Raw genomic sequence first — 16,535 nt, 5'->3', positions numbered from 1 at the left:
GAGAAATTTCGGCCTAGGGCTGGAGTGGAGAGTGAGTGAGGCGGCCTGATGAGAGGGGTGAGGGCCTAGGGTTTTTTGTTTTAAAGTTTTGGTTTTGGTTAGCGGTTTTGTAACTATGAATTTGAGACCGATTACCCGAATCACTATTATATTGCGGATATCCGTATCCGCAACCCTCATATCCGTTACCGAATCCGTATCCGAAAAAAAATCTGAAACCATATCCGTATCCGTATCCGTATCCGTCCGGTTTCAAATTAGCCTACCATATCCGTATCCATTGCGATACGGATGCGGATCGGTTCGGATATATCCGAACCGTTTGGCATCCCTATCTAGTGGTGGATTGTCCTTCTAACATATGCACATTTATTGAAGCCTCCATAAGATCTTTTCTCAAAGGTGATTAGATCAAAAAATAATATATAGACCAAGCTCTTATACCAATTGTTGGACCCTAGAGGGGGTGATTAGGATCTTAAGGCAATAAATATACAATAAAAATTAAGACAAGTAAACACCACAAAATATAAAGCTAGAAATAAGGAGAGATAAGATAGAAATTGTTATCCAAATGATGCGCGATGTGTTCACAAGGTTCGGCTCTCTAGCCTACGTCCCCGCTCCCCACTCTCCAGGAGAATCCACTACACAACCCGATTTGAAAGCCGGAACTTTTTCTACATAGCGATCTCCACGAGATCTCATGACACAGTTGATCTCCACGAGATCACCAAACAATCAATGGTAGAAAATAAAGAATTGCTCTCTCTTACAACAGCCTTATGGCAAGGAGAGAGATTTCACTTGAAGCTTTGAGATGTGGGATGTGTAAATATAAAACAAGGGATTGGATTTTGAAAGTTAAGGCTTTTGAACTCAAGAATTAAGCACAATTGATTTTTCTCTTGAAAAGTTGGTGGGAAAAATAAATGGGGTAGTTGGGTATTTATAGTGAAAAATATCAGCAGCCAAAACCCCAAAGAAACAATCAAAATCCTCCAAAATCCGGATTTCTAAAACTAGCCGTTACTATACAACAGCTCTCTAATAAGTCGACTTATGAGTCGACTCATGAGTCGACTAATGAGTCGACTCAGCAGATGAAAAATGGCAATTCTGTTGCACTTCGTAAGTCGACTTATAAGTCGACTTATGAGTCGACTAAACATACACATGCCAGATTTGCACAGGAAAACTGAACTTTAAACCATGTTTAAAAATATCAAATAAATTCCAAAAAATATGAAACTTTGGGAAAAGTTTATAATCATTTTGACAAACTTGTTTAAAAAGGAATTTTGCAAAAAGGTTCTCGTATTTATGAAAAATATCATTTTGACAAAAGTATCAAAATACAAGTTTTGAAGGTGTACAAGTGTGTCTGATATCCCGAATAGCTTCAAATAAAATCTACAACTACTTGCCTACAATCTAGCACTAGAGAGAAAAGAAAAACTAGCAAATATCCTCACATAGAATAACATCTCTTTGAGTCTTGATATTGCTTTGATATCCTCACATAGAATAACATCTCTTTGAGTCTTGATATTGCTTTGATTTGATGAAGCTTTCACTTGTACATGTTGTTCTTAATTAACATTTGCTTCATCATATTGCCTCCACCTCCTATATAGATATTGACATTGTAGCTCATATTCCATCCAATCCTCCATGTATGGTACTAACAAGCTTGAAATACATATTAACTATAATATCACTTAACAAGCAATTAGTACCGATAATGGTGGTTGTAAATTATCATCAAAACATAAGGGCTAATACATAAAAGCAGACAAGCACACCATATTTATCAGTGAATTTAGAATAAATACACTTATCAACACTATTATGTTTGGCACACCATATTTATCAGTGAATTTAGAATAAATACACTTATCAACACTATTATGTTTGAAACCATAAGACAGAATAACAGAATCAAACTTTTCATGCCATTGTTTTGGTGCTTGTTTAAGACCATAAAGAGATTTAATTAGTTTACATACTTTTCTTTCATTTCTTGGAAGAATGAAACCTTCCGTTTGTTCTATGTAAACCTCATCATTTAAATCTATATTTAAAAAAGCAGTCTTGGCATCCATTTGATGCACAAATAACTTATGTATAGATGCCAAAGCAATAAGAATTCTAATAGACGTTATACGTGCGACATGTGCATATGTATCAAAATAATCTATGCCTTCTTTTTGTCTAAACCCTTTGGCTACTAATCTAGCCTTAAAAGCTTGAACAAAACCATCAGAATGATATTTTCTTCTAAAAACCCATTTACATCCTATTGGCTTTGATCCTTGAGGTAAATCTACTAAAATCCAAGTACTATTTCTCATTATAGAATCCATTTCATCATTGCCAGCTTCTTTCCAAAAAAAGCATCTCTAGATGACATTGCTTCTATAAAGGTTTTAGGATCATCACCTGGATTAAAACTTATATGATGTTTATTTAAAACATTATTATTCCTATCACCTTCAACAAGAAAAAATAATTTGTTCGGGAGAAATAAAATCTGAAGGTAAAGATTTCTCTTTTCTTGCTCAAGTACTTCTTCTTGGCTCTGATGTTTCTTTAGATGTATTCTTTTCTTTAGCATGAAAATCAGAACTAGAAATATTATTAGAGTTAAGCAGAATAGGAACATTTTCAATATTTTTAGAATCTACAGAAAATTTATTTTCAAAGAATTCAACATCTCTAGATTCAACAATAGTATTAGAAGATAAATCAAGTAGTCTATATGCTTTGCTATTTTCAGCATATCCGACAAAAACACTTTTAAAGGCTCTAGGTCCAAGTTTTGTTCTTTTAGGATCAGGAATTCTATAATAAGCCAAACACCCCCACACTTTAAAATATGACAGATTAGGTTTTCTACATTTCCATAATTCATAAGGGCTTATATTTGACTTTTTAGAGGGAATCCTATTATGAATATAACATGCTGTGTACAATGCTTCTCTCCATAAATTTAAAGGTAACTTAGCAATATTAAGCATACAATTTATCATTTCTTATAAAGTTCTATTTTTTTTTCGACTAAACCATTCTGTTTGGGAGTATAAGGTGTTGTACATTGATGAATAATGCCATGTTCTTCACAAAAAGTATTAAAATTATCAGAGGGAGTATAAGGTGTTGTACATTGATGAATAATGCCATGTTCTTCACAAAAAGTATTAAAATTATCAGAAAAATATTCACCACCTCTATCAGAACGTAATACTTTAATTTTCCTTTCAAGTTGATTTTCAACTTCTGTTTTGTATTTTTTAAACATATCAAAAGCTTCATCTTTTGTTCTTAAAAGATAAACATACATATATCTACTGCAATCATCAACAAAAGTGATAAAGTATCTTTTTCCTCCTCTAGTTAACATACCATTCAATTCACATATATCAGAATGCATTAAATCTAAAACTTTAGAATCTTTGCGAGAAACGCTTGGAAAAGACTTCTTTGTTAATTTAGACTTAGCACAAATTTCACATTTATCAAATTCACCATTAAAGTTAATGAAGTCTTTCACGCCTCAGAATTTCTGTCTCCTTCATTTCATAAAATATAACAATTTTAAAGAAATATTTGCCCCCACTTGATATTCAAAGTTGCTTCGGATTAATGCAAATTTTATTCCCAGGATACAACAGAAAATGAAAATTCCAGTAATCAAATCTGGAATTTTTCTTAATTAGTTGTGAAACAAGTTTGTAATATTGCAGATGTTTTTGATAGAAAAGATTCAGAAAGGAATTGTGTTTAGATATCTGAAAACATAAACTATTTATAGGTTTGAAAAGATGCTTCCAACAGTCATAACTTTTTAAAACACCCTTTGGAGCAAACAACCACTTTTCAACATCACTACAGATAGCTGATCCCCCATCAAACACTGATGATGGAAGTTACAATCTGACGACTTCCAGAAGACTGCAATTTGAAGCTTTCACGTAGATCGCTGAAGGTTACAATCTGACGACCTTCACGACAACCGATGAGAGCTCTAGTTCAACAGCATTCACAATCAACATTGGGAGTTACAATCTGACGACTCTCATATTCTCAAGGAGCCAAAACGAAGATTACAAGACAATGATCTTTACAACGCTATGACAAAAGAGATTACTTGTTGATAATCTCTCCAAAGCAAGACGCGGAACTCATCACCTCGCTCTAAGACCAAAACGCGGAGGTCCTCCCCATGTATCAACACCAAAACGCGGAGGTCCTCCCCGTGTGTCAATATCAAAATGCTGGAGTCGGACCCGCGTCATAACATCAAAACGTAAGGGTCGAACTCACGTTACAACATCAAAACGCTGAAGTCGAACCCACGTTACAACATCAAAACGCTAGAGTCGGACCCGCGTTACAACATTAAAACGCTGGGGTCAGAACCATGTTTTTCAGCACCCAGCGAGTACCCAACTCCGCGTCTCCATTCTAAAACGCGGAGTTAGGATCCTAAACGCCGATGTGGGCGTTTGACTCGTTCAAGCACGAGCTGAACGGTTGCAGGAACCGTTTTCCCTCCATGATCTGAGGGATTTCCGCCCCACTTGGGAGAAGATTAAGGGGGGGCGGTTACACCCCTCTCAACCCCATTATGGAGAGAATTAAGGGGGCGGTTACACCCCTTAATTCCCTATAAATAAGGGTAAACTCAATTGAGTTTGGGCTGGCATTTTTCGGATCTGGGACTTGGCAGCAGAAGAGATCCTTAGAGCATTTTCTGGAGCTTGGGAGATCTGCAACAAGAGCTTCTTCATCCTTGGCTTATCAATCGAACTTTCAGTTCAAATCAACTCTTTTTCAAGAGTTTAAACTCATTCAGAGTTATCAACTCGTCCAGAGTTCTAAAACTTGCCACGCAAGTTCTCCACAACGTCAAATCGTGAGGAGAATACATCGTTCCAGTGAATCAAGACATCGGATCGTCAACGGAGAGCAAATTCGATGCGAACAATCGAAGGAGGCACTCCATCGCCACCGTGAAGAACCCAGTTTTAAACAAAGAGGAGAACCAAATTCGTTCTCCTCTCTTTTGTAATCGAATTGTAATCAGAATCAAAGGAATACAAGTCAATTTTCTTTGTTCTCTTCTTTGCAATTTTTTTTCCACATACAAAAGATGGTGACTCCGCTGGGGAGATGCTTCTCTGATGAAGAAGTGGTGGCGCAATCCGATGTTCATCTTACTGGAACGACCGTCGAAACTCTCGTGGTAGAGTTTGACCAAGCCAAGTTTGAGGAGTCCATCTCCTCTACTGGAACGACCGTCGAAACTCTCGTGGTAGAGTTTGACCAAGCCAAGTTTGAGGAGTCCATCTCCTCGGATCCCTTAGTCCCAAGGCTATGCGCAAGATCCGCAAAATCTTCAAGGAGACTAAAGCTCTAAATGTTGCTCCTATGCCGAAGGAAGCCCTCTCGTTTAGCCAAGATTGCTCGAACAGCCCCTCCTCTGAAGGAGTGGGCTCAGCTTATGCTAAACGCAGCCCTCTGTGACGCGTTGTGCAATCAAAACGCAGCCTTCGGAGGCGCGTTCCAACATCAAAACGCAGACGTCGAAACTGTGTGATCTGGCAGAATGCAACTCTCAGGAGTGCGTCCCAGAACCAAAACGCGACCCTCATGTCACCAAACCAAAATGTGGACCTCGCGTTTCAAGTGCCAAACGCGACCCTCGCGTTTCAAGTGCCAAACGCGACCTTCGCATTTCAAGTGCCAAACGCGACCTTCGTGTCTCAAGTGCCAAACGCGACCTTCGCGTCTCAAGAGCCAACCGAACCCCCCGGACCCCCTGGCCAGGGGCGCGCCGCCCCCTGGACCCCCAGCTCGCTGATCGGGCAGCGAGACCCCCGAATACTCTGCGTAGCGCGACTAGGTTGAGGGTCGGATATAAAAAGTTCATGGATTCAAGGCATCTCAACCAGATCTATATTCACCAAGAGCCAGTCCTGTCTAATCATGGACTGGGGGTTCTAGTTCAAACCTCACGATTAGTGAGTAATTCTCCTCGAATCTTTACAACAGATTTGAGAGAGTTCATATCGAGAGAAAGACCGATGCAGCAAGTCATTCATTCATTCCAATGTGAACGGCTGATTCCTATGGTCCTCTCGGGATATCAATGCTGCTTATATGTGGCCAAACCATTGGTGTTCGACTAATTAACGGACGTTGCTTTGTCTAACCAACGACGACGTTCGCACAGGAAGAAGTCTCTAGAGACCGAATATCCTGAGGTCACTATCAATGTGATCGGCAGTGGGAAAGCTTCAGGTCCTAGTTCCGATGACTCTGAGACAAGTTGTTCGCCGACCGTCAAAGAAATCGCTAACGAGTTTGAAGGAGTTTACCGACGCACTCGGACGCGAACATGAGCCATTCCCCCTGTCAACTATCAGAGGTTAGCCAGGGGAACCAATTCCAATGATGAACACTCAGCCATTGCAGAGTCTCAATCATCAAGCTCTTTTGTTGAACATGAGAGCCCCGCCTATATGACAGAAAGCCATGAAGATCTCGCGAAGAGACTTGATGAGCAGGAGGCCATGCTCAAATCTCAGCAAGAGGCCATCAATGAACTCATGGCCCTGTTGACTCAAATTGTCACAGACAAGGCCAAATCTCAGAAGACAGATTCGCCACCTAGGCAAGAACTCTCCCGGAGAGGAAAGACGTCTTCGTCCTGACCTCACACAGGCAAAGAGAAGGGGAAAATGGTTGACGACACGATTTCTGACCAAGAAGCCCACAACTTGGAATCTTCCTCTGATGAAGGAAGAGAGACTGAGAACGAGCAGAATCTCCAATCTGCTAAAATAAAAGAATTGGAAGCCCGCCTCAATGCTATTTCTAACAGAAGTGAGCTCCAAGATGAGGGAGTTACCAGGCCCTATCCTGACGAATGGGATGCAGCCCCTTATCCTCCAAAGTTCGAAGTCCCGACGCTACAAACTTTTGACGGCACGGGATCACCAAACCAATATATTTATCATTTCAAGTCACAGACTGGGAATGTAATATCAAACGATGCTATACTGCCTCGATTGTTCATTGGCACCCTTAAGGGAGTTGCCTTTGAATGGTTTAGGAAACTACCTGCCGGATGTATCCAAAGGTGGGCAGATTTAGAGAGACTCTTCCTGTCAAGATTTTTTGAAGAGGATACAGAAGTCTCCATCCATATCCTTCTCGCCACTAAGCAGAAGAAGAGGGAATCCGTCAAAGCCTTCGTCAAAAGGTTCCGAACCATGGCTCTCTGGTGTTCGTCAGGTATGACACAGTCTACTTTAGTAGAGACATGTCGACACAACTTGCAGACCGACCTCCTAGCCCGAATCGGAGTTGCAGAATTTTGTTCTTGGAGACAACTAATCTCTCAAGGCGATCAGGCTCAAAAGATTATTGCCATGATCAAAGCTGAAGAACAAAGTAGGCAGGATCAACCTGAGCGATCGGACCAAGCCCAATCTTCTCCTGAGCAATCGGACCAAGCTCATTCTTCCCAGTCAGAACCGGAAGATACTCCGGCCGCTGAAGCCAATCCTTTCCAGTAGAATGGCGGGTCCAACAACTATCACGTTAACAGTGACCTCTGATAGTCAAACTTGTTAGATAATGGCTCACTAGGCGATGTGTCATGTCTTCTCTTTTCCCCTTTGCACTTTTTCAAGGCTGGGGGTTGGTTTATTGGATTATGGGTAATAAATTTTCTGAGTTGTTATGTTTAATAGAATACATCTGTCAACCACAAAATCTACCAAAACTATCACGTCCATTAACTTGTCAATCCGCTTCAATAGGATGACAGGTTTACAAAAACTATCACGTTAACATTTACCTCTGATAGTCCATCAACTTGTCAATCCGCTTCAATAGGATGGCAGGTCCACTAAAACTATCACGCTAATGATCACCTCTGATAGTCTGTTTTCTTTAAATTCCCCCACCAATCCTCTTCAAGTAGGATGACGGGTCTATCAAAATTATCACGTTAATGATTACCTCTGATAGTCCATTCCCTCCAAATTCTCTTGTCAATCCTCTTCAAGTAGGATGACGGGTCCACAAAAAACTATTACGTTAACAGTTACATCTGATAGTCGAACTCATCAGATAATGGCCTACCTGGTGATGTGACTCTATTCCGACTTCATGGATAGTGCCTCACTAGGCGATGTGCCTTATCTACCTCTTTTTATTCCCCTGCTAAGTCTTAATCAAGACTGGGGGTTGATTACTTGGAATCCATTGGATTAAGAGTAACGAATCTTTCACATCGTCGAGTTAACATTACACTTCTGACGATCATCATCCCCATAGAGTATGCATTCAACTCGCATTACTCCCAATTTGTCACGTTAACAACATACACCTCTGACAATCAACTTATCAATCCTTACCAATAGGATGATAGGTCCCCAAAATTGCGCAAATCGTAATTTCCCCAGCAAGACGCTAAGTCTTCAAAATCTTGTTCAAATCACAAGCATCAAAATTTATCATTTTTGATGATAAACTCATTTAGCAAGTTTCCCCAGCGAGACGCTAATTCCTAAAATCTTGTGCAAGTCACAAGAACACGTTCCTGTCACGTTAATATTATACCTCTGACAATATCAACTTATCGACTCTCTTCAATAGAGCGATAGGCCCACAAATTTTCTTGTCACGTTAACACCAAACCTCTGACAAATCAACTTATCAATCCTCATCAATAGGATGATAAGTCCACAAAGTTGCTCCGATCGCAACATTCTCTTGTCACGTTAATATCAAACACCTCTGACAATCCACTTATCAATCCTCGTCAATAGGATGATAAGTCCACAAAGTTGCTCCAATCGCAACACATTCCTGTCACGTTAACAATATACCTCTGACAACAATCCACTTACCAATCCTCGTCAATAGGATGATAAGTCTCCAAAGTTGCTCCAATCGCAACACAAACTCTCGTCACGTTAACACTAAACCTCTGACAACCCACTTATCAATCCTCTTCAATAGGATGATAAGTCCACAAAGTTGCTCCAATCGCAACACACATCCTGTCACGTTAACACTAAACCTCTGACAAATTCACTTATCAATCCTCTTTAATAGGATGATAAGTCCACAAAGTTGCTCCAATCGCAACACAAATTTGTCATGTTAACACTAAACCTCTGACAAAATCATCTTATCAACTCTCTTCAACAGAGCGATAAGTGTATAAATTCCAGTCAAGTTAACATCAAACCTCTGACAACCAAACCAACTTATCGACTCTCTTTAATAGAGCGATAGGTCCAAAAAATACTGTTAGGTTAACATCACACCTCTAACAGTCTACCCCCCAATGAACTTATTAATCCTTTTTGTAACAAGAATAGCAAGTTTTCATTATAAAATCCCCAGTGGATTAAAGATTTTCTGGAATTATCCTAGTGATAATAAAGAAAATTTTAGAATTTCACTTTAAGTGAAAATTCATGCCAAGTTAATACTATACATCTGGCACTGCCAACTTTTTTTTTGGTGTTTCAAGCCACACAGGAAGAAACAACATCAAAAATCCATGCCTTCATGCATGGGGGACTTTATCTCGATCCCTAATTAGAGATAAGTCTACGCCTAACACGCGTTGCCGGTTAGTCTTTCACCGTAAAAAGGACAAAAGTCTACGTATTCAACATCGTAGCAGGTTGTTATTAATAACGCCGAAATTCATGCCTCACACGCATGGGGGAATTTATCTTGACCCCTAAACAGAGATAAGTCTGCATCTAACATATGCTGTCGGGTAGCCTATTCTCGCGATAATAGCAAAGCCTACGTATTCAATATCGTAGCAGGTCGTTATTAATAACGCCAAAATCCATGCCTTACACGCATGGCGAACTTTATCCCAAATCCTAAGTAGGGATAAGTCTACGCCTAACACGCGTTGCCGGTTAATCTTTTGTCGTGAAAAGATATCAAAATCCATGCCTCACACACATAGAGGACTTTATCTTGATCCCTAATTAGAGATAAGCATACGCCTAACACGCGTTGCCTGTTAGTCTTTTTCCGTAAAAATGACAAAGTCTATGTATTCAAAATCATAGCATCAAGTCTAAGAGGATTCATTCTCTTAGCACAACGTTACATGTGAAACGGATTCAAATAATTCACATGCTAGCCCGACTCAAACGGTAGTCGGTAAAGGCTTATCAAATCCGTTGATGGCTGAGGGTTTGCTAAAAATCCTATGCATGTTTGTAGGTTCATTAGCTTAATGGATGTGAGCCGAGACTTGAAACAGATGAGCTAAAGACAAGTCTCAAAGATTTAGTCAAAAATACACGGAAGCCACTTACATGTCTTAAGTCTAAGCGCTGAGGTCAGACGCTGAGGTCAGACCCGCGATGCAAAAACCAAACGCCGAGGTCACACCCGTGTTCCAAATTCAACATGCAAGGGTGAGTCCTGCGTCTCAAGTTCAAAACGTAGGGATACATCCCAACATTCCAGAAGCAGGATTATGGCGCATACCTTCACACAGGTCCTACATGGCAAATCCCTTCAACCAAGATACCTTCGAAGCGAGTGCAGAGAACGACTTCTTTACAACAAGGAATCAACAGCTCCAGGATCAGAGTTGAGATCCAAAGTATTCCGAAAATTCATCCCAGTCGACCGCAAACTTTAGAAAACTTTGGAGGGGGTTCTGTAGGCTGTCTAAAAATCATAATAGATAGCTTATCCCCCATCAAACACCGATGATGGAAGTTACAATCTAACGACTTCCAGAAGGATACAATTTGAAGACTTTCACGTAGATCATTGAAGGTTACAATCTGACGACCTTCACGACAACCGATGAGAGCTCTAGTTCAATAGCATTCACAATCAACATCGGGAGTTACAATCTGACGACTCTCATATTCTTAAGGAGCCAAAACAAAGATTACAAGACAATGATCTTTGCAACGCTATGACAAAAGAGATTACTTGTTGATAATCTCTCCAAAGCAAGACGCGGAACTCATCACCTCGCTCTAAGACCAAAACGCGGAGGTCCTCCCCGTGTATCAACACCAAAACGCGGAGGTCCTCCCCGTGTGTCAATATCAAAACGCTGGAGTCGGACCCGCGTCACAACATCAAAACGTGAGGGTCGAACCCACGTTACAACATCAAAATGCTGGAGTCGAACCCACGTTACAACATCAAAACGCTAGAGTCAGACCCGCGTTACAACATTAAAACGCTGGGGTCGGAACCGTGTTTTTCAGCACCCAGCGAGTACCCAACTCCGCATCTCCATTCTAAAACGCGGAGATAAGGTCCTAAACGCCGACGTGAGCGTTTGACTCGTTCAAGCACGAGCTGAATGGTTGCAGGAACCGTTTTCCCTCCATGATCTGAGGGATTTCTGCCCCACTTGGGAGAAGATTAAGGGGGGGGCGGTTACACCCCTCCCAACCCCATTATAGAGAGAATTAAGGGGGCGGTTACACCCCTTTAATTCCTTATAAATAGGGGTAAACTCAATTGAGTTTGGGCTGACATTTTTCGGATCTGGGACTTGGCAGCAGAAGAGATCCTTGGAGCATTTTCTGGAGCTTGGGAGATCTGCAACAAGAGCTTCTTCATCCTTAGCTTATCAATCGAACTTTTAGTTCAAATCAACTCTTTTTCAAGAGTTTAAACTCATTCAGAGTTATTAACTCGTCCAGAGTTCTAAAACTTGCCACGCAAGTTCTCCACAACGTCAAATCTTGAGGAGAATACATCATTCCAGTGAATCAAGACATCAGATCGTCAACGGAGAGCAAATTTGACGCGAACAATCGAAGGAGGCACTCCATCGCCACCGTGAAGAACCCAGTTTTAAACAAAGGGGAGAACCAAATTCGTTCTCCTCTCTTTTGTAATCGAATTGTAATTAGAATCAAAGGAATACAAGTCAATTTTCTTTGTTCTCTTCTTTGCAATTTTTTCCACATACAACATCTAATAATCACGTCAAAATCGCGCATTATTCGCGCTACCCGCACGCGGGTTTAGAAGCCTACACTTTGATCCATTATTCAAAGCTCAATAAGCATTCAATGCTTTTAAACCTCTAAAAGAATATTCGAAATTCCAATGTGGGACTATCTTGTTTTTTACTAACAAATATTAACAATCCCCCACTTTGTTTGAAAAATTATTTTAATAGTATTATATTTTAAAAAAATCTGCAATATGAACAAAATGAGATAGTATACATATGTAGAGGTATCTTTCGATTTAAAGCTTTACTTAGTACAAATACCTCAAAGTTCTATCAAAGTCGTTAGTTGCCTTAACATTAAACTAATTACTCTTTGTGATAGAACCGGAGAATATTGTACATACACTAATCACTTGTTCTAATGAGAATTAATATTTTAGCACTGTTATGGCCTTGTGCTTATTCCTGGTTCATGAACTCTTTAAAGAACAAACATTTAGCTCTTTTAAGAAGCGGCACCACTTCTAAGTTCAGATAGGTGAAACGTCTACAATGTGTTTTCCATTACTTTAAACACACAATAATAATGTATTAAACTTTTATTAAGAGCATAACTCATCCTCTTATTCCGTAATGAACGATATTGACATTATCTTTTAGGGCTTAATGCGTCAATATCAATCAATCACTTTCAGAAACTTGTTATTACCCATTTAAACCATTTAACCAATTTAGTTCTAGTAAATGGTTGGGTTACCATTCCTGGTGATCTTAAATATAAGGTTTCAGCCCCATTTCACTTCATGTCATCTTTACTACCTCTCTTGCTAGAGGTTTTGTAAATGAATCAGCCAAATTTTTATTTGTCTTGACATAGACAATATTTATGATACTATCTTGTATCAAGTGTCTCACATATTCATGTCTTAGACTTATGTGTCTAGACTTACCATTATATGTACAATTATAAGCCCTTGACAAAGTGGCTTGACTATCACAATAGATAGAGATAGGAGGCATTGGACTCGGCCATAACTTAAAATCTAGCAATAAGTTCCTAATCCATTCAGCCTCTTTACCAGTTGCTGCTAAAGCAATGAATTTAGATTTCATGGTGGAGTGTGAGATACATGTTTGTTTCTTGCTTGCCCAAGAAACTACTCCCCCACCAAGTGTAAAAACCATTCCAGAAGTGGATTGGTTGTCTCCAACACTAGTCATCCAGCTTGCATCGGTGTATCCCTCTAATACATACGGATAATCATTATAGAACAAACGCAGATTTTTGGTTTTCTTTAAATATCCAAAAATCCTGGAAATGCTTTTCCAATATTCTACACTTGGATTACTAGTGTATCTACTTAATTTGCATACAACAAATGCAATATCAAGTCTAGTACAATGCATAGTATATATTAAAGAACCAATTGCACTAGCATACTCAAGCTGTACTACAGCTCTATCAGAATTGGCAGTCAATTTGGCACTGGGATCGAAAGGAGTGTTAACTTCTTTAAGACCAAGATGATTAAATTTATTCACTATTTTTTCAATATAATGTGATTGGCTTAAAGAAAAACCGCCACTATGTTTTCTAACTTTAATCCCTAAAATAGTATCTGCTTCTCCTAAATCTTTCATTTTAAACAGAGAAGATAGATACTCTTTAGTCTCATTTCTACCAATCATATTAGTGCCGAATATTAACATGTCATCCACATACAAGCAGACAAGCACACTATATTTATCAGTGAATTTAGAATAAATACACTTATCAGCACTATTTTGTTTGAAACCATAAGACAGAATAACAGAATCAAAATTTTCATGCCATTGTTTTGGTGCTTGTTTAAGACCATAAAGAGATTTAATTAGTTTACATACTTTTCTTTCATTTCCTGGAAGAATGAAACCTTCCGGTTGTTCCATGTAAACCTTCTCATTTAAATCTCCATTTAAAAAAGTTGTCTTGACATCCATTTGATGTACAAATAACTTATGTATAGATGCCAAAGCAATAAGAATTCTAATAGACGTTATACGTGCGACGGGTGCATATGTTTCAAAATAATCTATGCCTTCTTTTTGTCTAAACCCTTTGGCTACTAATCTAGCCTGAAAAGCTTGAACAGAACCATAAGAATGATATTTTCTTCTAAAAACCCATTTACATCCTATTGGCTTTGATCCTTGAGGTAAATCTAGTAAAATTCAAGTACTATTTCCCGTTATAGAATCCATTTCATCATTGACAGCTTCTTTCCAAAATAAAGCATCTCTAGATGATATTGCTTCTATAAAGGTTTTAGGATCATTACCTGGATAAAAACTTATAGGATGTTTATTTAAAACATTATTATTCCTATCACCTTCAACAAGAAAAAATAATTTGTTCGGGAGAAATAAAATCTGAAGGTAAAGATTTCTCTTTTCTTGCTCTAGTACTTCTTCTTGGCTCTGATGTTTCTTTAGATGTATTCTTTTCTTTAGCATGAAAATAAGAACTAGAAATATTATTAGAGTTAAGCAGAATAAGAACATTTTCAACATTTTCAGAATCTACAAAAAATTTATTTTCAAAGAATCCAACATCTCTAGATTCAACAATAGTATTAGAAGATAAATCAAGTAGTCTATATGCTTTGCTATTTTTAGCATATCAGACAAAAGCACTTTTAAAGGCTCTAGGTCAAAGTTTTGTTCTTTTAGGATCAGGAATTCTATAATAAGCCAAACACCACCACACTTTAAAATATGACAGATTAGGTTTTCTACCTTTCCATAATTCATAAGGGCTTATATTTGACTTTTTAGAGAGAATCCTATTATGAATATAACATGCTGTGTATAATGCTTCTCCCCATAAATTTAAAGGTAACTTAGCATTATTAAGCAAACAATTTATCATTTCTTGTAAAGTTCTATTTTTTTCTTTCGGCTAAACCATTCTGTAGGGGATATAAGGTATTGTACATTAATGAATAATGCCATGTTCTTCACAAAAAGTATTAAAATTATCAGAAAAAAATTCACCAGCTCTATCAGAAAGTAATACTTTAATTTTCCTTTCAAGTTGATTTTCAACTTCTGTTTTGTACTTTTTAAACATATCAAAAGCTTCATCTTTTGTTCTTAAAAGATAAACATACATATATCTATTGCAATCATCAACAAAAGTGCTAAAGTATCTTTTTTCTCCTCTAGTTAACATACCATTCAATTCACATATATCAAAATGTATTAAATCTAAAACTTTAGAATCTTTGCGATAAATGCTTGGAAAAGACTTCTTTGTTAATTTAGACTTAGCACAAATTTCACATTTATCAAATTCACCAATAAAGCTAATCAAGTCTTTCACGCCTCAGAATTTCTGTCTCCTTCATTTTATAAAATATAACAATCTTAAAAAAATATTTGCCTCCACTTGATATTCAAAGTTGCTTCGGGTTAATGCAAATTTTCTTCCCAGGATACAACAGATAATGAAAATTCCAGTAAGCAAATCTGGGATTTTTCTTAATTCGTTGTGAAACAAGTTTATAATATTGCAGATGTTTTTGATAGAAAAGATTCAGAAAGGAACCGTGCTTAGACATCTAAAAACATAAACTATTTATAAGTTTGAAAAGGTGCTTCCAACAGTCATAACTTTTCAAAACACCCTTTGGAGCAAACAACCACTTTTCAACTGTCACTTGTCTTTTCATAATTTTTAAAATTCAAAATAACATTTAAAATAAAATTATTATATATATATATATATATATAAATATATATATATATAATAGAACATTTAAGCGGCAGCGACAAGCGTGCTAAGTGCGTCTAGTAATCGCGTCAAAATCACGCATTATTCGCGCTACCCACACGTGGGTTTTGAAGCCTACACTTTGATCCATTATTCAAAGCCAAATAAGCGTTCAATGCTTTTAAACCTCTAAAAGAATGTTTAAAATTCCAATGTGGGACTATCTTGTTTTTTACAAACAAATACTAACAATCCCCCACTTTGTTTGAAAAAATATTTTAATAGTATTATATTTAAAAATAATCTGCAATATGAACAAAATGAGATAAGTATACATATGTAGAGGTATCTTTCGATTTAAACCTTTACTTAGTACAAATACCTTAAAGTTCTATCACAGTCGTTAGTTGCCTTAACATTAAACTAATTACTCTTTGTGATAGAACCGGAGAATATTGTACATACACTAATCACTTGTTTTAATGAGAATTAATATTTTAGCACTGTTATGGCTTTGTGCTTATTCCTGGTTCATGAACTCTTTAAAGAACAAACCTTTAGCTCTTTTAAGAAGCGGCACCACTTCTAAGTTCAGATAGGTGAAACGTCTACAATGTGTTTTCCATTACTTTAAGCACACAACAATAATGTATTAGACTTTCATTAAGAGCGTAACGCATCCTCTTATTCCGTAATGGACGAAATTGACATTATCTTTTAGGGCTTAATGCGTCAATATCAATCAATCACTTTCAGAAACTTGTTATTACCCATTTAAACCATTTAACT

The sequence above is a fragment of the Asparagus officinalis genome, chromosome 5, assembly GCF_001876935.1.
Source record: "Asparagus officinalis chromosome 5, Aspof.V1, whole genome shotgun sequence".
Lineage (NCBI taxonomy): Eukaryota > Viridiplantae > Streptophyta > Magnoliopsida > Asparagales > Asparagaceae > Asparagus > Asparagus officinalis.
This window is presented reverse-complemented; position numbering follows the sequence as displayed.